Consider the following 23529-nt stretch of genomic DNA (forward strand, 5'->3'; position numbering starts at 1 on the left):
ATGAAATCTTTAAAAAAAAAAAAAAAAGTTAAATGTGAACATCCTACGCAAACTCAAAATTCCACCGTTAGTATTTCGCTCAAATACAAACATGCCTGCCCCTGCCCCTGCCCCTGAAGTGTGCTCAGGTGTTCCCAGCAGCACCTGCTATGCTTTCCTCGCACCTGCCCGGAACTGGAGACAGCCCGAACACCCCCCCATCACGGAAACGGATGAGCAAACAGTATATCCGTGCCCTGGAAGCTGGTGGACATAACACAAAGCACATCACTAATACCCCTACCCGGGGGCGGGGGGTGTTCTTGTAAGACTCGATGCTGAGAAACAACACGCCGTCCGACTTGATGCACAGATATTCTCGCACAGGCAAAGCCAATCTTGCGACGGTACAGCACGCAAATCAGGGGTTTCCCGGGGCCGGGAATGGACAGCAAAGGGCTCGAGGCAACCTTCTCAGGTTAGAGGTGGTGGAAATTCTACCTTGAGCGTGCCGGCTGGCGGTTACGTGGGCGTCGACACTTGTAAAATCCCACTGGCCTGAAAAAACCCCACTTCAAATTGTGCACTTAAACTGGATGCTTTTTATTATATGTAAATTTTGCCTCCGTAGATTTGCTTTTTTAAGACTGGGTTGTCAGGGGTTGTGCATGGGTTGGCAGGGGTAGGGCAGCAGGGCGGTGAGTGGGGGGTCGGTTTTTAAAAACACCATTACCGGATTTGCACTCCCTGGAGGGGAGTGTCTCAGTATTTCAGGGAAGGCTGCTGTATCCTGCCTACCCTCCCCATCCCCCCAAAAAAGGTCCGTAAGTCTTTCAAGGAGCATTACAGATGGGAGGGAGATGATTCATACCCTCTCACCCTGCAGCTCCTTCCTCCCTCGGGAACCTTCTGTCTGGGGGGTCAGGGGAGCAGAAGGAAGCAGGGTCCCCGGTCTCCACCCTTCTGCAGTGGCTAAGGTCTGGGGGCAGAGAGGGAAGCAGGTGGAGAGATGATTTCACAGCCTCTGCCGACCCAGCGCTCAGACCCTGGGAGAGAGAAACTGGTGCAGGGGTCGTTCCCCAAGGGAGCAGAACCGGTTACACGGGGAGAAAGTCAGGCTGTCTGCACCCAGAGCCGTGCAGGGGCACAGAAGGACCTGCACGGTGGCTGACATCCCTCGTCCCTTTCCGTCACCCCCACATCCAGCCCAGAGCCAATGCTGTCGGTTCTAACTGCAGCTTCCCCCCTCTCCTGGACCTCTCTGCCCCCCAGCCCTCTCCACACTCTGCTGGGGTGCTCCCCCTTCTGTCCTCCCTGTAATCCATCCACAGCTGCCAAGTGTCTTTTAAAAAAGTAAACTAGACTAGACAACTCTCTGATTAAAACCCTTCAAAGGCATGTTACTTTTAGGAAGAATTCCAGAGTCCTTCCTGTGCTGAGGCTTCCTGCCAGGCTCTGAACCCTGCTCCTTCTTACCTGGGGTGCCCTGGCCACACCTTCTCTCACCTCTAACACACGCTCTCTCCTGCCCCAGGGCCTTGGCACGTGCTGCTCTCCCTCCTTGGATGTTTTTCTCTGCACTCTTCAGCTGGGCTTCAGTTTAGAAGCCACATCCTGCCCCCTTGTGCTCACACAGCACTCTATAATTTTTCTCTTCATAAAACGTGTCCTGTTCTTTGATTATACATGGAGCCGTGTGATGACTTGTCTCATGCTTGTTGCCCTGACTGTACTTCCTAACGACAGCAACAGGGATGTGCTCGTCCCTTGGTTCTTTTTTTTTTTTTTTTTTTGGTTCTTGATGCCTAGAATCATGTTGGATGCTTAAGAGGACCAAGTAGATAGTCCTTAATTGGGCAGACGAATGAACAGAGGGGTGTTTTAAAATGCAGGTTTTATGGTGTTGGGGGGCATGGCAGGGCCAACAGATCAGGAGTCAGGTGCCATTAAAAAAATAGTGTGTTATACTCACAGATCTCGAGAGAAGGGTACGCACGGGGGGACACCCAGGGAAGCACCAGGGTTGGTCAGCAGGCAAGGGGAGTTGGGGGGAAACTGGGGCAGGAATCCTTACTGTGGCTTGCATGGGAAGGAGCAGATGAGGCAGTGTAAGAAGGCTTAGGAGGGGCTTGTCTGAAAAATCTCAGCCGTCTCTGGGCATAATAGGGTCTGTCCTCAGCCGGCCAGTGCCGGGTCCTGGATAGTCAGGACTGGTGGGTAGTGGCTGCAACAGAGAGGGCTGTGGGGGCTCTGGATTCTGAACAGACGGGTTTGGTCTTGAATGGTACCTGTTTACTCTCTCCAGGAGGGGTCTGACCAGCCCTGGGAAGGACAGTCCCTGTGGGGTCCCAGGGCCTCAAGACCACACAGCACATGGACGTCACAATGGGCACAAGGGACAAGCCCAGTCTCTACTTTGAATCAGTTTCCCAGAGGACTGGCCCTTCCGTTATGATCACACTCACAAGTGTGCATCGACACACGTGTGTGCACACCCCCCCCCCCACCGACCATGGCGTAGTAGGATCAGAGACAGCAGCGGCCCCGGCTGCTCGAAGCAGGGCTCGCCGCCTCTTTCCAGAAGCAGAGTGGACCCTTCGTCCTTCTCGTTTGCTTCACGCCAGGATTGTCGGAGCAGGACCTGCCTCCCAGCAGGGCACTTCCAGACTCCCAGAGGTCACCGGCTTCTATTTTAGAGAAGGACAGGGGCTCAGCCGGAGCCAGAGTGGTGGCGTGATCCCAGGCCCCAGGGAGGGCGGCTGGCGAGCCCCAGGCTCAGCGGGGCTCCCCGATGGCCCGAGCTGCCGGCGAGAACCCCGCTGCTTGCCTCCCAGGCGCGGGGCGCTGCTCGGGTTCCGGGCTGCCGAGCACAGAATCTTCCCGGCGAGTCTGAACAGAACGGGATTTTTGAAGGGTTAAAAAGATGGATCATGGACCCACTGCAGGGTCTGAAGAAACAGACACAGGAACGCGCCTCCAGGAAGGAGTTCCCAAACCACAACACAGGAGTGCGTGGCCACAGGTCTGCGTGGACGTGATCAAGCAGCCTCGGGGCAGGGAGCTCCACTCCCACCCCCCGAGAAGCCACCCCTGAAACCAGGGAGCCACCAACAGCCACCAGCTTACGCGGCCTCTGCCCCAATCCCTGCCATGTTCTGGACGTCACATGCAGTCTGTCTGGGCGGTAGAAAGTAACGCAATACCCGTGGCCTATGGACGTCTGCAAAACGCCATCTTCAGCCTTAGCCTCTCAGGAAGGGCGCGCACGTTCATCAGGTGTCCACCACGCACGGCTTGGGGCCTTTTTCTGACAGGAGTCCCTAGAGGACCAGATGAATTTGCTTTTTTCTAAAAAACGTCAGTTGTTGGACAAAATTCTGTCCTTAAATTGCAGTGGCTGTGGCTTTACTCCCTGGGATGTGTCTGTCCAGATGCTCAAGGCGCATCTCTCCGGACATTTAATGTCACAGGTCTCGACCCCTTGTCGGCACACACCCGTGGATTTTTAGAACACAGAACCAAGCATTTGCCCAAACGCCAAGTAGACATGGGGAGGCCACGGCCGCTCGCCGGGTTCCTGCTCCCGTTTCCCCTTTGCCAACAAGCCAATATGACCTGCGGGGCCACGTCAAGGTTCTCAGCAGCTGGTCTTGACTTTGCGCCTCCTTTGAGATGCACTGAAAGGCCCTTGGAACCTATAAGACACACAGAGGAGGAATACTCCGTCGTATCCTTGCGATTCACACGGAGATCCTCGTGTTCAAATCCTGAGTCTCTTGTGACGTATGTGTACGATTCAGGGCAAGTCATGAGAACCTCAAGATGGCCATTTTGTCAACTATAAAACAGGCCTGGTACCAAGCACTTCACAGGCCGTTGAGAAAGGCAGATGAGACCATGTGCACCGAGACACAGGGAGGACAGGACACTGGGCGAACTGGAGGGGTAGCGGCCGGAGCAACAAGCAGCCCACGGTTCATGAGCCAACGTCCATAATGGATCGGGGCCAGGTGGGGAACCGCGTTGAGAAGGGCTCTGAGTGCTGCTATGAGGTGGGTGGCTGGCCCTGGGGGGGGGGGGCGTCACAGACGTCACACACTTGACAATATCACTCGACGTGAGCCGGTGCAGTAACTGTCATCACAATAACAGAAGTCTCCCAGGGCAGGCTTGGGATGATGGGACTCTGCCATTAAGGAAGGAAGAGGAAATCCTTTGAAAGCCACCACGGCTTGAAGACAAGGGGGATTTATTTTCTTGAACTAGGAGTTGATTTCCTACATAGCAAACCCCAGGCAGGAACAGGGCTGACCACGACACTCCTTCTCTGTCTGCATGGTGAGCTCCTTTTCCCCACTCCTGTGTCAAGTCTGCAGGCCAGGCCCTCTTCCTCTGCTGGGACACAGACTCCCAGAGCCATCCTGTCCCTTGCCGTGGCCGCAGACACCTCCATGGGAGGCTCTGGCCCCAGGCTCCCAGGCTCTCCCGCTGCTAATTCACCCACTATTGCACATTTATCCTTGGTCCCCTTGCAAGCCACAGAAAACACCTTTGGCAAATGTGAGCAGAAGACGATTTCATTTAAAAAGATATTAAGTAGGGGTGCCTGGGTGGCTCAGTGGGTTCAGCCTTTGCCTTCGGCTCAGGTCATGATCTCAGGGTCCTGGGATTGAGCCCCACGTTGGACTCTCCGCTCAGCAGGGAGCCTGCTTCCCTCCCTCTCTCCGCCTGCCTCTCTGCTACGTGTGATCTGTCAAATAAATAAAAATCTTATTTAAAAAAAAGATATTAAGTAGCTCACAGAAGCTCTGAAAGGACAAGCAGACAACAGCAAAGAAGAGCATTAAGGATCATGCCACAGACTGCCAGCAGAGGACCCAGGCACAGTCACGGACAGCGACTAGAGAGCGCACCTGGCAGCCTCCGACACTGGCCTCACGCACTGAGTGGGTCCACTTGGCTACAGGTCAGAGTCGTTATCTTTCAAACCAAAGTGTGAGGAAGATATGTCTGGATGTCAGAGACTCGGTCGTGTGTCCGTGCTTTGGACTCGAGTCTGAGAAAGCAAGTCTGGACAGTGAGCTGTATGGTGGCAGGTGGGCCCTGCCTCGTCAAGTTTGGAAGAGGGCTCGGATGCTTGGCGGTACTCTGGGGTCATGGTCGTTAAGAAGCAGTTTCCCTCCTGGTCAGCCCAAGGCCCAGGAGATGGTGGAGCCCCAAGATGGGAGGACCCTGGGCCCCTAAACACTGTGTTGGCGTGCCGTCCTGCTGACGAGAAACACCTGTATTGGACCATCATGGGGACCAAAAAAATTTTTTTAATAAAAACTTATTGTGTGAGGGGCGGCTCAGTGGTTCCGTGGATTAAGCCACTGCCTTCAGCTCAGGTCATGATCTCAGGGTCCTGGGATGGAGCCCCGCATCTGCCTCAGCATCCCTGCTGAGCGGGGGGCCTGTTTCCCCCTCTCTTCTCCACCTGACTCTCTGCCTCCTTGTGATCTGTCAAATAAATACATAAAATCTTTAAAAAAAAAAACAACTTATTGTGTGAGGCCACTGGCATTGTAGAACTTGTTTCTTAGAATGGCTAATATTATCCTAACTTTCACAGTTCACAGTCAAAGGAATCTAAAATTTCCACTTCGTTTCCTCAGCCTGTATCTCAAATTTGGCAGGTCATCCTCTTATCCCACACCTCCACACCTGCTCTCACTTCAATTATCCATCTCCCAGCTCTGAGTCAGAATTCTGGTCGTCACCTTGCATTCCTCCCTCTGCCTCAATCCTGACATTCCGCCAGAGGCCAACTCCTGCAGATTCTTTCCTGCCGATCTTCTACCCAGCTTTCCCACTTCTGCTGCTTTGGCTTATACACTGGTTCTCACCTCTTTCCTTCCCTGCCTCAGTCTCCTAATTGGAGATGGCCTTCACTATAACTCCAGCTCCAGTTCATCCATCCTTCCAACCATCCATTCATCCATCCATTGATCCATCCATTGAACCATCCATATATCCAACCATCCATCCGTCCAACGTCCATCCATCCAACCATCCATCCATCCATTGAACCATCCATCTATCCAACCATCCATCTGTCCAACGTCCATCCATCCAACCATCCATCCATCCATTGAACCATCCATCTATCCAACCACTGAACCATCCATCCATTGAACCATCCATCTATCCAACCATCCATCCGTCCAACGTCCATCCATCCAACTATCCATCTATCCATCCAACCATCCGTCCATCCATCCATCCATCCATCCAACCATCCAACCATCCATCCATCCATCCATCCATCCATCCATCCATTGAACCATCCATCTATCCAACCATTGAACCATCCATCCATCCAACCATCCATCCGTCCATCCATCCATCCACCCATTCATCCCATTTGTATTTATTAAACGCATTACCATGTGCTACACAGCGTAAACACTGTAATAAATGATCTGGGACACTGTGACTGGGAGGACCAACATTAATGAAGTAGTCCACTAATAAACACATAATTACAGGTGCTCTGAAAGAAAATGACGGGTTTTGAAGAGCGCATCATAATGGGGCCTTAAACTGGTCAAGGGGCCAGGGAACCTTTCCTGACGAGGGTTTAGAGCTAGGGTCTAAAGGATGGAGGTGGTAAACCAGTAAGGGGTTGGAGGGAGGGACTAGGGTCTTCCAGGCAGGGGGAGCAGTGGAGCCGGGAGGAGCAGGCCCCATTTGGGATCCTAGAAGTCCAGGGTCGCACGGGAACCTGTCTTCATCATCATTGCATTCCCGGGACCTGGCAGAGCATCTGGCCTCTAACAGGTGTTTCATGGTTTGTGCATGAGTCAAGGAATAAATGAGGAAGAGGAAAGCCGGGTGATGGGGCCAGATGGACATGAAGCTAGAATGCACGGCATAGTCTATGACCAAGATGCGGCTGTAGCCTCTGGGTTCGCTGCTCCACCGCGCCCCCGCTCCCCACCATGGCCACAGGGGCTTTTGCCCAGCCTGGCGCGCGGCGCACTGTGTGCAATCGGCTCGTTCTCGTCTTGCTCCTTGTGCCGTTTACCAGTGCAGCCCAGCACCCCGCCCACCGCCCGTACACGGAGCCCAGCATATAAACACTGAGTGGGTGGTAGGCACAGCAGGCAAACACCAAGCATGAGAGCCAGCGGGGCAGGAGAGGGTGGAGCTGGGGGCGAGGAAAACATTGAGTCAGGGGCCGGCGTTGGCACGGAAGGGTGGAGACCCGGCCGGGCACATACATGCCCCTGGCATTTGAGTCATGTCGGAAGCCAGGCCAGAGCTGGTGGAGGTGAGCAAGGACACGGGCGTGGGGGCCTCAAGGAGGAGCCACAGGGCAGGCCCGGGGCACATGGACGACACCCTGGCTGTCAAAGCTTCGGGCTTACACCTTTCAGGTCACACCACAGCCTGACCCTTCACTGCCTCTTTCCTGCATCATGGCTCTGTGTGAGCGTGTGCATGCGTGTGTGTGCCCGTGTGCAGTGAGTTCCCCAGGGACACCAGCCCCCCTGGCGTGGGGAGCTCCCTTCTACTTCCCTCTGCACCCTGCCGGGGCCCCACCAATGCCTGCGGGAGCCCGGGGCTCCCTGACTGGGGTGCACCCAGTGTGTGTGTGGGGGGTGTGTGAACGGCCAGCAAGTGTACGAGCACAGGACCTGGCGGTCAGACCAGCTGGTGGGGAGGCCCCTCGGCAAACAGGACGTTACCGGGAAGCCCCATGGAAGCCGGCGAGCTGCCGCCTGAGTGCTTCCTGTTTGCTCGCCTGAAACCAGACTCCGTACCGGGTCTGTCCTCTTCTGGTTCTGACTCCGCATCCTCAGAATGATCAGCTTCTCCATTGCCTTCTGCCCTCTGGCTCCTAGTTTCTGCAACGGGTACGCTGTGTATCTGGGCGGTGACCCCATAAACACTCATGGAGTGCCTGGTGGGGCTGGAGGCAGTCGCCGGACACCGGGTCCCGCAGGAGAATCTGGTGGCAGGACGTGCGTGACCCCGGAGAAGAGAGCAAAGCCCCCGGGGGACTCGGGATCAGATACCCAGAGCAGAATCCCAGATTACTCCAGCCCCCAGGGGACTCGCGATCAGACACCCAGAGTAGAATCCCAGATTACTCCAGCCTCCAGGGGACTCGGGATCAGACACCCAGAGCAGAATCCCAGATTACTCCAGCCCAGTGTTTTTCTGACTCCACTTCCTCATATGCAAGAGTGACTAACGAACCAGACTTGGAGGAATTTGGGTCAGAGATGCTGCTAATTACTACTTGTTTCCCGAACAGCCAGCTGTGTGGTCCTTCGGAGCAGCTGGGAAAAAGACAGAGCCCGCGGCGTTCAGACTCCAGGGATCCGGCCTGGGGGCTTGGCCGTGGGACCAGCAGTGACTCACGGGGCACGTGGCCTCTCTCGATACCCGGCCACTTCTCACGCCCAGCTGCCCCAGGTCCTCAATCCTGGACCTCCTCACTCTTCCCAGAGTGGCCAATGGCTCCAGTGAGCCCAGAACCAGTTCTGCTGTAGGTAACCCGGGATGGCTGGTCAGTCACCTGCGGTGCGAGCCCTCTGCTGTACTGGCCAGGTCCACAGGCAATCGTGGACAGCAGCGGGGCTCGGTCGGGGCTGACCGAGGGAGAGGGGTTTACCGAGGCTCGGGAAGATCCTGGGGTCAGCACCTGCCTCTCTAGGATTGGCAGCCTGCCAGCCCCAGCTCCCTGCATCTAGGCCACCACACCTGCTCCCTGCCGACTCAGCCACCTCTGGCCTGCTGAGTCAGGCCTCACGGAGGCAGGAACTGCAGCCTGAGCTCCCGCCGGAGGTGGACCCCGCTGCTCCCGGGCGCCACCCCGCCCTGAGCAGCCTGTGCCAGGCTTCATGGGGAAGCAGAGCCAGGAGCAGGGAGCGAGTAGCCATCTGGTCTCCCCACTTGGTGGGATGTGGAGTGAGCCCCGACACAGGCCACACGCCTCCCTTCTCTAGTCTCGTCTGCTGTCATTTGGACACAGGACCCCCGGTCCCTCCCTGGGACCTGCTGGGCACTGGAACCCATGTGCCTGGAACCTAGCCCTCTCTGATCGTCCCACCCCATGGGGCTCTTCGAGCTGCCCAGGCCCCTCGGCCCGTATCTGACAGCAGCAGGCTGCCCTCACACTGAGGGGACCTTGCCTTGTCCTTGCCAGATGCCCATGGTCTGGGACGGGCATCTACCTCCAGGCAGACATCCAGCGGCCTGCTGTCCGAAGTCGGGTGGCCAAGGACCCTGTTTCACCTGCGTCTTCTCTGGAACACCTGCACGCTGACTCTCCTGACCTCTGAGTAGCAGCTCCGGGGGGTGCTGTCACCATCTGCACCCAGCTGTCCCTCCAGGGTCACAAGCACCCAGAAAAGTGCCGATCTCTCCCCTTCTCCTTCCCAATCAGCACGTGAGCCACCTGCGTGCCCCGTACCCCGTCGCCCCAGCGAGGGCTATTTGCAGACTCCCAGCCTCAGAGCTGTAAGGAACCCTCTGGGTCACTGAGCCTGGCCTCCCACCTGGGCTGCACGCCTTCTGCATACACCTGGGCCGTTAGCCTTTGCTGAAATCGGCCCTGATGGGATGTTCACTCTCTTTCCAGGGTCTGGCTGGGTCAGGCCTGCCTACCTAGGACGTTTGCCCCCATGTTCATCTCCTAGAAGGAAGTGAACCCCTTGTCATGCCGCACTCCCATGTTGGATGCCTGGATGCCTGGATGCCGGTGAGCTTAGCTGGCCTCACTAGGGTTGGGGTGACAGTCACTCCCAACTATACCCAGCAGGGCCCTAACAGCGGGCTCACTCAAACCAGGCTGACAGGAAGATGTGTTTAGGAAGGGACTGTTTGCCACGCTATGGGCGGGGCACAGGGGACCTCGGGGATGGTGCAGTGATCTGCCTTAAGGAGCAGGGGAGAGCTTGCAGGGCAGGGTGGGGAGCCCTGAAAGAGGCGTCAGGTAGAGGTGTGTCTATCAGGACTGCCCAGAAGACACGCTCCACACCCAGACTCCCAGTGCTGGGGTGGTACTCGGCGGCGGGGGCAGGATCCTGGAGGGAGCCCTGTGCTACAGGTGACCCGCCCCATGCACAGGGCACGGTTACCTGCCCCTGCACTGGAGTCCCCCTGCCGGGGCCCCAGGAAGGTTGGCTCCCATCAGAGTGGCTGTAAGCCGCCCACCCCACAGACCCAGCTGGAGTGGAACGCGGTGTCCCCTCCCCTTAACCTGGAGCATGACCGGAACATCTTCCTCTGGAGACTTAAATGACCATAGAGTTCCTGCCAACCAGAGCTTCGAGGGAGTGTAATGTGCCCAGTGCTTAGCTGTGAACCCTTCTGTGGCAGCCTTGGTGGTCCCCTAGGGTGGTCCCCCCACAGGGGCCTGCTGCCGCCTCCCCTTGCCTCCTGTGCCTGGCCTGTCCACTTCCATGCCATCAGGGAGGAGACAGCAGGCCAACAAGCCCGAGAAATAGTTACTTTCCCCATGGACCAAGCTCATCTGCTTGGGCAGCCAACTGGAGGTGGTCCGCAGAGGTTCAGAAGCTGCTCCGTGCCGATGGACAGCTGTGGGAATGGCGGGAGAGGGCAGCCATGAGGGCGGCCCGGGGACCGGGGGGTGGGGGAGCACCCCTGCAGCCCAGCGGTGATGCACTCAGAGCAGCAGCTGCTGTCCGGCCTGCCCCTCAGCATAGCAAGGGCAACGTCCAGACCGGAGCATCCCACCCATCTGACCACCCCGACCTGAGGCGCGGCCAGGCTCCGCAGCCTGGACTTGGCTGTGTGCAGAGCCCTGGACGGGACGGGTCTCCAGCTGCAACCCCTCGCTCTCTAGCCACGCAGCCTCTTCTGCAAAGCTCTGGGTCTCCACCAGCGAAGGCTGTCCCCATGCCCTTGAGAAGGGTTGGCAGACTACAGCCCGCGGGCCAAGCCCAGCTCACCGCGTATTTCGTAACTAGTTTCTCTGGAATGCAGCCAGGCCCGTTCACGTACACAGTGGAGCTCAGTGGGGGCGGCGGTACATTCCCCTCCCTGAGGCCCTGGCACGGGCTGGGGTGTCACAACCAAGGGCTATTAGTGGCCTCTAGAAGGGGGAGGCCAGGGAGGCTGCTAAGCCTCCTACGGTGCCCAGGATGGTCCCCACAACCAAGAAGTATCCGGTAAAGTGTCCATAGTGCCCAGGGTGAGATGCCTTTACCAACTGTCTGTGGCTGCTTCTGAGCCACCGGGAGATGGACGGGGACATGTGACAGAGACTGTATGACCCACAGAGTCTAAAATGTTTTCTATCTGGGTTCTCCAGAGAAACAGGGCCAGTAAGGTGTGGGTGTGGGTGTGTGCAAGAGACAAAAGTACTTGTTGAAGGAATGGGTCTGTGTGATTATGGAGGCCAGTAAAGCTCAATGTGCAGAGCAGGCTGGCAAGCTGGGGATCGGGGAGAGCCGGTGTCGCAGGTCAGGTCCCAAGGCCCTCTGCTGCAGAGCTCCTTCCTGCTTGTGGGGGGAGGGGGGATTGGTCTTTGCTCTATTCAGGCCTTCAACTGATTAGATGGGGCCCACCCACATTGCTGAGGGCAATTTACTTTACTCAAAGCATTTAAAGGTCTCAATCCAAATATTCAAAGCAATATAAATGCTACTCTCATGCAGAAACTCCTCCGCAGAGTAATGTTTGACCAAGTATCTGAGCTCCACAGCCAGCCAAGTGGACAGGTCATATCAACCATCCTGGGTTTTTCTAGAAAGTCTGTAGCACCCTGCACTAGAGCAGCCCATGGTCCCACGCTCTCCAGAGCAGGTGTGTGGGCTTGGCCTGTAAGTAATTTTGCAGAAGTCATCTCCATGCCTCTCTCAAGGTGGGCACTCATGGGGGGGGCAAGGCAGAAAACAGAGAGCCACTGTGATGGGAAAGCTGGGGCATCCCTCCATGAGCCCCGCGGACCTTCGCGGGGGAGAGTCTGCCCTGACCATTCTGAGCCCTGCGCGGACACAGCCTCGGTGTAGAACATAATTCCACAGATGCTGTTGTCCTTTGTCCCCAAAAATGACCTTTTCAGGCAGTGTCAGAGCAGGCACACTGGGGCCCAGACAGCTGAGCTGACTCACTGGCCCGCGAGTCGGAGGCAGGAGGTGGCATCTTGCACTTCCCAGCTTGGTGTCCTTGGAGTCACAGCGCACTGTACAGTAATCAGCGGCCAGTCCTTCTGGGGCTGCAGGTTTCCCCGGGAGGCAGGACTTTAGGTGTCAAAGCCGGGGAAGTCCCTGGCCGACGGGGACAACAGGACAACTGTCCTCCTGCTTCATCACCTCAGGGATTCGGACCTGGGTCACCCTAGCACCAAACAGAATAGGACAGCCGGCCCCTGAGGCCGCAGGGGGGCCTTCCCAAGGGGAGGGACCTGTGCTCTGTCCACGTGGCTCAGAGGAGGTGGGGAGGAGTCCTGGGTCCCAGCTGGGGTGGGGGCGGCTGGCCCCTGCTGGCGCTTCCTGAGTGCCAGATCCTTCCTGAGGCGAGAATCCTTGCAGGACTGCAAAAGGACCGACTTTGAGCACGGCACACCTCGCTGTGCTACGAAGAACATGGAGGGGCGTCCGGGTGGCTCAGTCCGATGGGCGTCGACTCTGGGTTTCAGCTCAGGTCATGATGTCTGGGTCACAGAATCGAGCCCGCGTCGGGCCCCACACTCAGCGGGGAATCAGCTTCCCTCCCTCAGCCCCCCTCCCTTGCTCGCAGGAGCTGTCGCTCTCTTTAAAATAAATGAATACATCTTTAAAGAACTCTGAAATGATTATACTTTCTTCTAGCACCAGAATAACACTCATTCATAATGGTAAACATGGAAAATTCATTTTTTAAAAGATTTTATTTATTTATTTGAGAGAGAGAGCATGAAAGGGGAGGTCAGAGGGAGAAGCAGACTCCCCGTGGAGCTTGGAGCCCGATGCCGGACTCGATCCCAGGACTCCAGGATCATGACCTGAGCCGAAAGCAGTCGCCCACCAACTGACCCACCCAGGCGTCCCTAAACATGGAAAATTCAGAAGAGGAAGAAAAATATTTCACATCCAGGTTCCACGAAATTCCAGTTTTCCCCAGATTTTTTTTTTCGTGTATAAAGTTATCCCTCACTTTCACCAACAAGTGATCACACTACAGACTTTTATTAGGCTTTTCTTGGTTTGACGTTCTGGTTTTTTTTTTTTTTTTAAGATTTTATTTATTTATTTGACAGACAGAGATCACAAACAGGCAGAGAGGCAGGCAGAGAGAGAGGAGGAAGCAGGCTCCCCGCTGAGCAGAGAGCCTGATGCGGGGCTCCATCCCAGGACCCTGGGATCATGACCTGAGCCGAAGGCAGAGGCTTAACCCACTGAGCCACCCAGGCGCCCCTAACGTTCTGGTTTTTTAAAAAGTTCTTTTCAGATTTTAAAATATAAAGTCATTGCCTAAAATAGGAAAAATACATTAAAAAAAGGCACTAGTAATAATTATCCCTAATCCCTCAACTCAGAGACAAGTACTAAATATGTGGTCCACGACATTTCCATCGATTTTCCTAGGCATGTAGATACATATGTACTATGAACACACATAACTTATCTGTTTATATACAATTCAGTTTTTAATACAACATTAATAACTATTCATTAGGAAAAACTTGAACATTGCAAAGTAAGCTTTCTCATACCCCTCAGAGACGATAAACACTAGGTTATCGTTTGGTATCTATCTTTTCAGGCATTTATTATATGCAAACGGATATGTGTCTGTATTTTTAACACAGATGTGACATTAAGAGACTGCTGTTCTGAGACGCGCCTTTTTCATTGAATGTATTCCTGACACGTGTTCATAGTCCCAGAACTTTCTCTTCTGTCTTCTTCACGGAGCTTTGTAGGTGGGCTTGCAGACTCTGTAAACTGCCGTAACCTGGGGAGCGGCCCAGCTGTGGAAACTCAAACTGGCATTTCTTTGTTGTCATCGTTCCTGAACTTTTTGAAGAAGATTTATTTATTCAGGAGCGAGAGCACGAGCCAGCATGAGGACGGGCAGAGGGAGAGGAAGACACAGACAACCCCGTGTGCGGAGCTGGACGCGGGGCTGGATCTCAGGACCCTGAGTTATGACCTGAGCCGACACCAAGAGTCGGTGGCCCAACCGACTGAGCCACCCAGCCGCCCTGTCATTCCTGATTTTAATTTACCTTTCTATCTATGCAGGCAGTTAGGTGAGTACATTCACGCTGCAAAGTGCTGAAAATACAATGAAGAGAAAAGAGCACCGTCTCAGAATCGGCTTTCCCAGCTCCCCCAGCCGGCAGTGGCACCCCCGTCCCGCATGCACACATGGGTACCGAACTGCAGCCGCGCTGGGCCTCACCTCCCGCCACCTGCTTTCACCGCACACGCACATGTCAGCGGGGCCTCTGCCGGCCTGGCCAGTGCCTTTACCCTCCCACAGGTTTTTAGGAAGGCGCTCCCGCCTCAAATACGGTATTGGTGCTAATGCGTTCTGCCCGGTTCCATCCACTCCGCCAGGGCGCATTCTGGTGCATGGAAGGAAGCAGCCACACTGTCCCCCCATACACCCCAAACTCCCCAGAGGCCTGGGGCTTGCCCCAGAGGGCCTGCTCCATCCCCAGAACGGCAGTTTGGTTTAGATTCACGGTTGGGCAGGAACTGGGGCAGTAGGTGAGCAAAAAGAGGAGGCTCCCAGGGTATACGTGAGCACAGCTTTAAGTACACACACACACACACGTGTGTACCATGGAGTGTGTGCATGGCCGTGTGTGACAGCTCTTGTTCAGTGCATCTTCTGTAAAGACTTGGCTCACTTATTTGATAGAGGGCACTGGCAGGGGGAGCAGCAGAGGCAGAAAGAGAAGCAGATTCCCACTGAGCAGGGACCTGATGCAGGGCTCGATCCCAGGACTCTGAGATCATGACCCAAACCGAAGGGAGATGTTTAACCCGCTCACCCACCCACATGCCCCTCACTTTTTTTTTTTTTTTAAGGATTTTCTTTTAGAAAGAGAGAGAGAACACCAGTGCAAGCAGGGAGAAGAGCAGAGGGAGAGGGACAAGACTCCATGCAGATCACAGAGCTTGGTGTGGGGCTCAATCTCATGACTTAATCAGAGATCATGACTTGAGCTGAAACCAAGACGCAGAGGCCCAGTCCACTGAGCCACCTGGGCGCCCGTGCCACTGCTCACTTAGGACAACCCACAAGCTCTCATTTCTCAGGCTGTGTCTAAGATGTCAATGAAGCACCTTTAGCTGTGGCTCCCTTGTGCAGTGCACAACCTGAACCCCAGTATGCCACAACCCTGGAGACGGACCTGATTGGACTCAGCAGCCATGTAGCAATCCACAGAATGGCTAGATCCTAATTTAGTTAGGTTTTTCCTATTGATGGCTATTTAGGTGGCTTTCTACCTATTTCTCTGTGTCTGTCTATCATCTGCCTAACCTGGTGGCTGCCCGTCTGTCATGATTACAAGCAACGGTCTCGGAAACTACTTTAGTCAGACATTTTTCTGTATTTCTATGATCTCGACTACTAAATACAGTTACTGGGGCAGAAGTAGGTCCATTCTAAATCTGAAACTATTCCAGGGGCATGTGGATGCCTCCGCCGGGGTGAGCGTCCAACTTTTGGTTTCAGCTCAAGGCCTGATCTCAAGGTCACAGAATGGAGCCCCGTGTGGGGCTCAGCAGGGAGTCTGCTTAAGATTCTCTCTCCTTCAGAGCCTAGGGCTCTCTCTGAAATAAAATCTTACAAAACAAAAACAAAAAACAACTGCGACCTGGTACTTTTGAGCCCCAAACTGAGTGACTGCGAGTCCCTGATTCACTGTGTCCTTTCCGGTATTGAGATAACTTAATCATGACTAAAGCAATTTTCTCATTTTGGAGGCAAGACATGGTGTCTCCTTATTGTTTTACTTAGGGTTCCTCGGGGCACTTGTAGGGCAGGACGTGTTCACTGCTCAGCTTGCCAAGTACGCCGAGCTGGTTCCTTCCTGGTTGGTCTGTTGCACAAAGCCATGGGATCTCAGCCACGGCCGGGTGAGACAGCATGCAGAACTACTGTTTACGGAGTGCTTATCTTTGTGCCACACACTGTGCTAAAGCACTCTGCTTAAATTGTTTTTCATGTAATCAACTTAATGAAGAAAATAGGATGATCTCCACTTTACTTGTTTTTTAAGATTTTATGTATCTATTTGCCAGACAGAGAGGAAGAGCACAGGCAGGGGGAGTAGCAGAGGGAGAGGGAGAAGCAAGCTCCCCACTGAGCAGGGAGCCTGATGAGGGACTCGATCCCAGGACCCTGAGATCATGATGCTTCACCGACAGAGCCCCCCGGCACCCCCGATCTCCACTTTCAAGAGAAGGAATGGAAGCTTGGACAACCTGCACAGCTCATCCCAGGTTGCGCGTCCGGTTAAGTCAAAGAGCCATCAGTCGAGCCCGGAGCGCCCACCTCCCTGTGTTCTAACCACGGGGCTGTTGGGTCCCATGTGCCAAGGGTCTCTGGTAACTGTGCCAGTCTGTGATTCACTGGCTGGTTCACTGATCTGACGAACACTTATCGAGGGCGAGCACGTATCCGTGCGGTACCCGGGGCCTGGGGGCTCGCCAGGTGTTCCTGATACGCCAACACCCGTGGTGCTAAGTGAGGGTTGTGCTTCAGGCTGATAAGTGCAAGAGGGGATGCTGTTTCCAGACCTGGGGCGAGGAGCTGAAAGCGAGAGGCCACAGTGACGGCGCCGGGCCTTTGACAGAAGAGATCGCTCCCCTCTGGGACCCAGAAGGACCCCTGCCCCGGGTTTCTTCTCCCTCAACCTCCTTCCCATTTCCCATGAACAACCACAACTGGAGGCCGAAGGACGAGGAGGCCCGCGGCAGCCGTCCGTGTGGGGCAGCCGCGCGGGGCGCAACGCTGGGAAAACAGGGTCCACCCAGCACCCACCTCCTGGCAATGGGTGGGCATCCAGCATCCTGCTCACTAAGTGGCTGAGAGTGAGGTCTCTTGGCCCCGGGCCCAGCCAAAGCCTGTCCCTGCCGCACAGGAGCCCTTCGCAGACAGGTTCTGATGGGTGTCTCAGGGGCTAGGGAGGTTTGGTTTTTCAATAAAAATTTCATTTTAGATTTATAGAGAAGGCACGAAGACAGTACGGAGAGGTCCTACATGCCACACACCCACTCCCCCACCCCAACCCCGGTGACATCTTACGGTCCACGTGTCCCAATCAGTGAACCAAACACAGACACACACGTTACCCCTATCTGTGGCTCGTGCCTGGTTCAGTCTTCCTCAGCTCATGCCCTCCATCTGTTCCCCAAGCCCATCCCAGGTACCACGTCGCATTTGGCTATCACGTGTCCTCTTCTGCACAGCTCCTCAGCCCGAGACGGGCTTAAAGTAAATTCTGAGGGGCGCCTGGGAGGCTCCGTCAGTGAAGCCTCTGCCTTCAGCTCAGGTGGGATCCCAGGGCCTGGGATCGCATCCTGTGTCGGGCTCCCCGTTCAGCAGGGAGCCTGCTTCTCCCTCTCCGCCTTGCTAGTGCTCTCTCTCTCTCTCTCACTCTCTCTTAGATAAATACATAAAACCTTAAAAAAAAAAAAAGTAGTAAAATTCTGAAAATACAAATGAAAGGAGCCTCGTGGAAGAGAGACAAAGCCAATATGGAAATCAGTGTGAGACCTGCACGGGAAAAGCTCGGTGGTGAGTTCACTGTCCTCAAAGCTTAAGTATCAGACAGATGACAAGAAGACAGATATCCACTGGATGGTTTCAGGAGAAGGGGAGAAATGTCCTCATGAGACTATTAGGAAAACATTAGTTAAGGAAAAGTATTTAAATCAATTGGAAGCTACAAAAAAAGAGTAGAAATGATAAATACAAAAACGTATGTTTTAAAAATGATAATAAAAACAGATGACCCTTTGAACTTGAGTTAGGAGCCTAGCCTAGCAATGACCAGTAGAATGAAGAAAAGCGATACAGGGTTGGGTTTAGGAGAGTGCTAGGTGCCGAGTGGCCATCTTTGCCATCACGGGTGTTGTTAGGACCTCCTGCCTGGATGAGGCCAGTGGGGTGTCCCCCGAGGCTTCACGGGAGCAGCACTTCCCATCCTGAAGCGGTAACCACCTTGCAGCTCCAAAGGCTACCTTTGTCATCAGGTTCATTTCTCACAGGCAGACTCACATTAGCCAAGGAACCAAGACGGATGTAGAAATCCAGGAACCAATTTATGAATTAAAACTGAGCACTATAACCGAGGCCGGGAAAACAGCCCAGTTGTATTAAGTCATAACAAAGAAAGTCAGGTAAGTTGAGCGCTGAATAATCAGGATGGCCTCATAAAGAATCGTAGTAAAGTGGATAAACACTGCGTCCTCTGATAAGCAGGGCCTTGCCAGCCAGGGCAGCAGGAAGGGCATGCAGCGGCTGGCCCTGGGCGGTGTGAGTGTGGGCACGGCCAGTGGTTCTGACTGTGACTCTTCCTGGTCTCTGCCCCCGTGGGGCCCAACCCTCCCCGACTTGAGAGTGATACATGCTTGTCTCAAGATGTCAGCGTGCTAGAGAAGGCTCTACACACTGATCACAGAAGGCCACTAGCCATCTGTGTCCTTCTGACTGTGGAGTTCCTGGACACACGTCCGTGGGCCACAGGCAGTGTGGAGAAGGTACGGGAATTTTCTCCCCTGGACCGAAAACCTGACACCTGACATACGGTCAGCGCAGTTTTCTGAGGAGAGAGTCTGCGGCCCCCATCAGGCCCACAAAGCAGCATCAGCGACCGCAGGCTGTCCACAGGCCCGCCAGGGCCCTCAGGACTGCGGTTTGCGATCTGAGTCTCGGCAGGCAATGTCGCGTCCTAGTGTGGGGAGGCAGTGGGACTTGAGGGGCAGGTGGACACCCACACGCTCGCAGATCCTGATGCAATAGACCATTTTCAATAAGCAAAACTTATTGAAAATCAATGAAACAGGGAGCAAAACACCTGAGCGGACCCATGAGTCATGCAGAGACTGAGAAAGCTACCAAGAATCCTGCTGGACAGCCCAGCTCCCACTGGGAAACGTGTGTTTAGGATTTAGGAGATCGTGAGCGTCATGGAGAGGACTGGCAGCCTCAAGCAGGCTGGCCTTCAGGACTGCCCAGGGGTGCAGGGCGTTCCTGTACCTGATCATCCCACAGCAGGTGGACCCTGGCCCCGGGGAGGAGAGGAGGGATGGCTGCTTCTGTCCCCTACCCCCAGGCTGCTGCTGATGGAGGGTATCTGAACGGCATCCCTTCCTGTCTGCACAGGGGGAGAAGAGAGCACGGGTGGGGAAGGCCGGACCGCCGTGGATGCCGGGACGCCAACAGCCAGACGCCTGGCAGGTCCTCTGCTCATACGCTGCACGTTCTGCTTTTCCCCATTTCTCTCTCTAGGGTAAGTATCTCTCACTCTAGGGTAAGTATCCTTTGGGGGGAGAAAGTCTCCCGGAGCTAGTGCAGAAGGGAGCATATAGGAGAAGAACATTTACCCTGGGTAGGACAGGAGTTCAGAACCATTGAATGGAAAACAAATTTGATACCATGGATGGATTGGGCTAAATCACCCAGATAAAGATGAAAATAGAAAGTGTAAGGAAAAAATCAGCTTAAGTGTCAATCTGTTACTCTGTGACTACAGACCAAATACGAAAATGATCTGCGCAATGGTCTTCACAGATGGGGAAAATCCATACAGTTCAACAGCCATTTCTAAGACACAAAACTACTTCCTTAGCATCATTTTTTTTAAAATGGTGTTTGTTCCAGGGCGCCTGGGTGGCTCAGTGTGTTAAGACGCTGGCTTCGGCTCAGGTCATGATCTCAGGGTCCTGGGATCGAGTCTAGCATCGGGCTCTCTGCTCATCAGGGAGCCTGCTTCCCTTCCTCTCTCTCTGCCCACTTGTGATCTCTGTCAAATAAATAAATAAAATCTTAAAAAAAAAAAAAAAAGGTGTTTGTTCCCAAAAAATCAGCATTTGTCAGAAATTAGTTCGTAGTATCATCTATTGTCAATATTAATTAGTTTGGTGTGGACAATTCTGGTTGCAAGCAGTAAGACATAAAACAAAAAGTACATAGATTTTTTTTTAAAGATTTTATTTATTCGACAGACAGAGATCACAAGTAGGCAGAGAGGCAGGCAGAGAGAGAGGAGGAAGCAGGCTCCCTGCTGAGCAGAGAGCCCAATGCGGGACTGGATCCCAGGACCCTGAGATCATGACCTGAGCCGAAGGCAGAGGCTTTAAACCCCTGAGCTACCCAGGCGCCCCAAAAAGTATATAGATTTTAAAGTAACAGGGAAAACACTATTTTGATAAAAACAAAGCAATCAACTGAAAAATTTTTAAAGACTTAGAAGATCAGTTAAATGGTTAGGTATAAAACAGATACACAGAATTAAGTAGTGATTATAATATATTATAAATGACCAGTTTGAAAATATAAGAAAAATGAAATTTTATCTACAGTATCAACAAAACATAATATACCTAAATGAATTATTAGTGAGAAATACTATGGGATTATGTATATTCCTCTCTAATATTTTACTCGGTTACATAAAACTAAGGACAAAATATGTTGAGTGCCTTTTTTAAGCTAAATAAATGAAAAAGGAAAACCCCTGAGACCTCTTGATGGGACACCCAAATTCTGTGAAGACACACATTTCTCTCCCTGCTCCCCCAAATTGTTTTAGGTATGTGGAATCCCACTTAAAATCCTGGCAGGATATCTCTAGGAAACTGACAAAATGATTCCAAAGTTAACCTGGAACATGAACAGATCAGAATTCCCAGTCAAGTCCAGAAAAAAAAGAAAGAGCAATGGTAGATGGAGGGACAGATTCCACTGGACACCAAAACTTCCCCTGAGGTCATGGGGGTCACACACCATGGGTCTTCCTTAAAACCAGACATATGACTGAGGCAGAGTAAGAGGGGAAGTGGAGAAGCCCAGATATAAAATCTGCTGTGTACAGAACGTCACTGTTTGATAAAGGAGGCCTCAAGCGAAACCAGGCGGAAGGGGAGGTTGAAACATTCGTCAGGGTTCTTGGTTGGTGGTTTGGGAAAGGATCGATTTACAACCCTCATCTCATTCCAATATGGAAAACAACAACAAAAACAAAGTTCAGAACAACAAGTTTCCGGTCGGATCAGAGAGGAGGCAAACACAGATTGGTTAAGTTCCAGTCTCACACGGTCAGTTCTACTGCAGAAGGAGGGTAAGGCGTGTGCTGACATATAAAAGAGGCATCCTAACTTTGCCCCTTTGGGGGGATACATTTCAGAGATATTTCTAAGGCAGAATCGGTTAAATCTGTGACTAATTGGATGCTGGGGAGGGCAGGACTTAAGAAAAGGATAAGGCAAACTTAAAAACTTCTAGGCTTCAAATGGTATCAGTCACCCAGGGAAGAGACGACCAGAAGTGAGAGAAAGCATTTGCCAATTATGTATCCGATAGGAGACTCAGAATACGGAAAGAGTTCTACAGCCCCAAATTAAAAAGACAAATAACCCAATTTAAAAATGAGCAGAGGCTCTCTACAGACATTTTTCTAAAGAAGATCCACAAAGGGCCAATAAGCACAAGAAAAGATGTGCTTCAGGGAAATGCAAATCCCAGCCAGGAGCTTCCACTTCCTTCTTGCCAGGGCGGCTCTCATCAGGAGGACCGCCCTTCACAGGGGTCGCCAGGGGCTGGAGGGACCCTCCCTCCCTCCCTCCCTGCCAGGGGGACTGTAAAACAGCGCACCCCTTTTGGGAGAACAGTCTAGCAGTTCCCAGGATAGCTAGAAGCCACACATGGCCCAGTGGCTCCACGCCTAGCACCCACCTAAGAGAACTGACATGTAGGCACCCACAAACTCTTGTGGACACAGCGGGCCTGCCTCCAGCCCCCACCTAACGGATCTCAGGCTGGAAAGCTCTTGTCCCAGTTCCTCAGACTGACTAGACCCTCACCTCTCACAACTGTTCAGACCTTACCTTCCCGGCCACGCCGATACCGATCGCTGTGTTTAACACGGCAACCTGACCCCGTCCTCGACCCGGCCTACGTTTTCTTGTCTACACCGCTCACCGTCTCCTAACCCACAACACAAACGCTTATTCCATGTTTTGCCCATTAGAATGAGACGTGGATGAGGGCAGGCCTCTTTGTTTTACTCACCGACGCTTCCTGCATGAATAGAAAACTGAGACCTAGGGAGAGCATGGGTATGGCTCACTGCCCCGGAGCCAGAACCGCGTCTCAGTAGGGAGGCTAGCCGGGGCCCAAATCCTAAAATCCTTCCATACAGTTCTACTACCCAGTGAGACACGGCAGTGCACAGTTGAGAGGACCTCAGGCTGCGAAATTATTCCTGGTACCAGCGGAGCCCACCGCCACCTTATAATCCACGGTTTCCTTCCCTCCCCAGTGGCTTCCCATTTCCCGCCAAGTACTCAATTTGGCTTTCAAGACTCGGAATACTTGGTCCTGAAACGTTCTCTAGTCTCCAGTATCACCTGGTCTCCACGATCAGAGATGAGACCCTTGGGCAACAAGCCCCTTCTCTTGGGTCAACCCATCACTGGCGGGTCTGTGTTTAAAATCAAATCTGAATGACTGTTAACGACACCCTTCCAGCACCTTTGCCTCCTTCAAGCTCCGCTTAGGACTGTCCCCGTCCTCCTGCCGAGGCCAGGCTCAGCTCCACACTGGACACGTGTCACCCCGCCACACATCGGACTTCTTCAAACCCCGGATCCCAGCTGCCTGCCTCTGCAGGACAGCGGGACACTGCTGCTCTCGGTTCCCGGCACGGCCAGGCCTTACGCTCTCTGCTGCCAAACCCCAAGGCCGCTCCTCCATGAAGACCCCCACCCCCGCGGCCGGTACGTTCGCCGCGGTTCGCCGCTTCTATCCCCGAGGGCGGTCTGCAGAGACCCGCTCTTCGCGCTGCCGGCCCCACCGAAATCGCTCCCCAAAGCAGGCCCGGCGCGGGGAGGGCGGGGAGATGCTCCCTCCAAGCACCGAAGGAAGGGCTCGACTCGGCAGCCGAGGTACGATGGTCCCGATTCGGTAGTTTCCCAACATCACGCTGAACGCAAACAATTCACCGCGAATGAAACGTCAGATCGAAATCGGGCCAGACCCGGCCGGCTCCTACCTGCCCGCCCGCCACCGCTCTGGGCGCGACCTCGGCCTCCCGCTGGGGCGCCGCCCGCACGGCTCGGCGGGCCCGGGTCTCCCGAGGGCGCGGGGCACCGTGCGTCCGGTGCGCGCGCGCTCCCCTCCGCACGCCGAAGCCCCGGACCGGGTGGCGCGGCGCCCCTGGAGCTCGGACCCTGCGCTCGCCGGCCGGGGACCGGGGTCGCACGTGCGGCCGGGCGGCTGCCTGGGGCCGGGCCGGCGGGCGGAACGCACGCTTTCCCGCGCGGCAGTCCGGGGCCGGAGCTCGCCGGGCCCCGCGAGGAAGCACAG

At 54.2% G+C, this 23529-nt stretch overlaps 1 long non-coding RNA gene across 1 annotated transcript; it reads right to left on the reverse strand.

Moving 5' to 3' along the window:
* Window positions 1-12846: 12846 nt before the first annotated feature.
* Window positions 12847-23291, reverse strand: LOC131998973 (uncharacterized). The gene is made up of 3 exons (XR_009398965.1): window positions 23216-23291; window positions 14207-14255; window positions 12847-13994 (listed from the first exon to the last, which is right to left on the reverse strand). It is a non-coding gene; the product is annotated as an uncharacterized LOC131998973 (long non-coding RNA).
* Window positions 23292-23529: the final 238 nt, after the last annotated feature.

Source organism: Mustela nigripes, chromosome 13 (assembly GCF_022355385.1).
Source record: "Mustela nigripes isolate SB6536 chromosome 13, MUSNIG.SB6536, whole genome shotgun sequence".
Classification (NCBI taxonomy): domain Eukaryota; kingdom Metazoa; phylum Chordata; class Mammalia; order Carnivora; family Mustelidae; genus Mustela; species Mustela nigripes.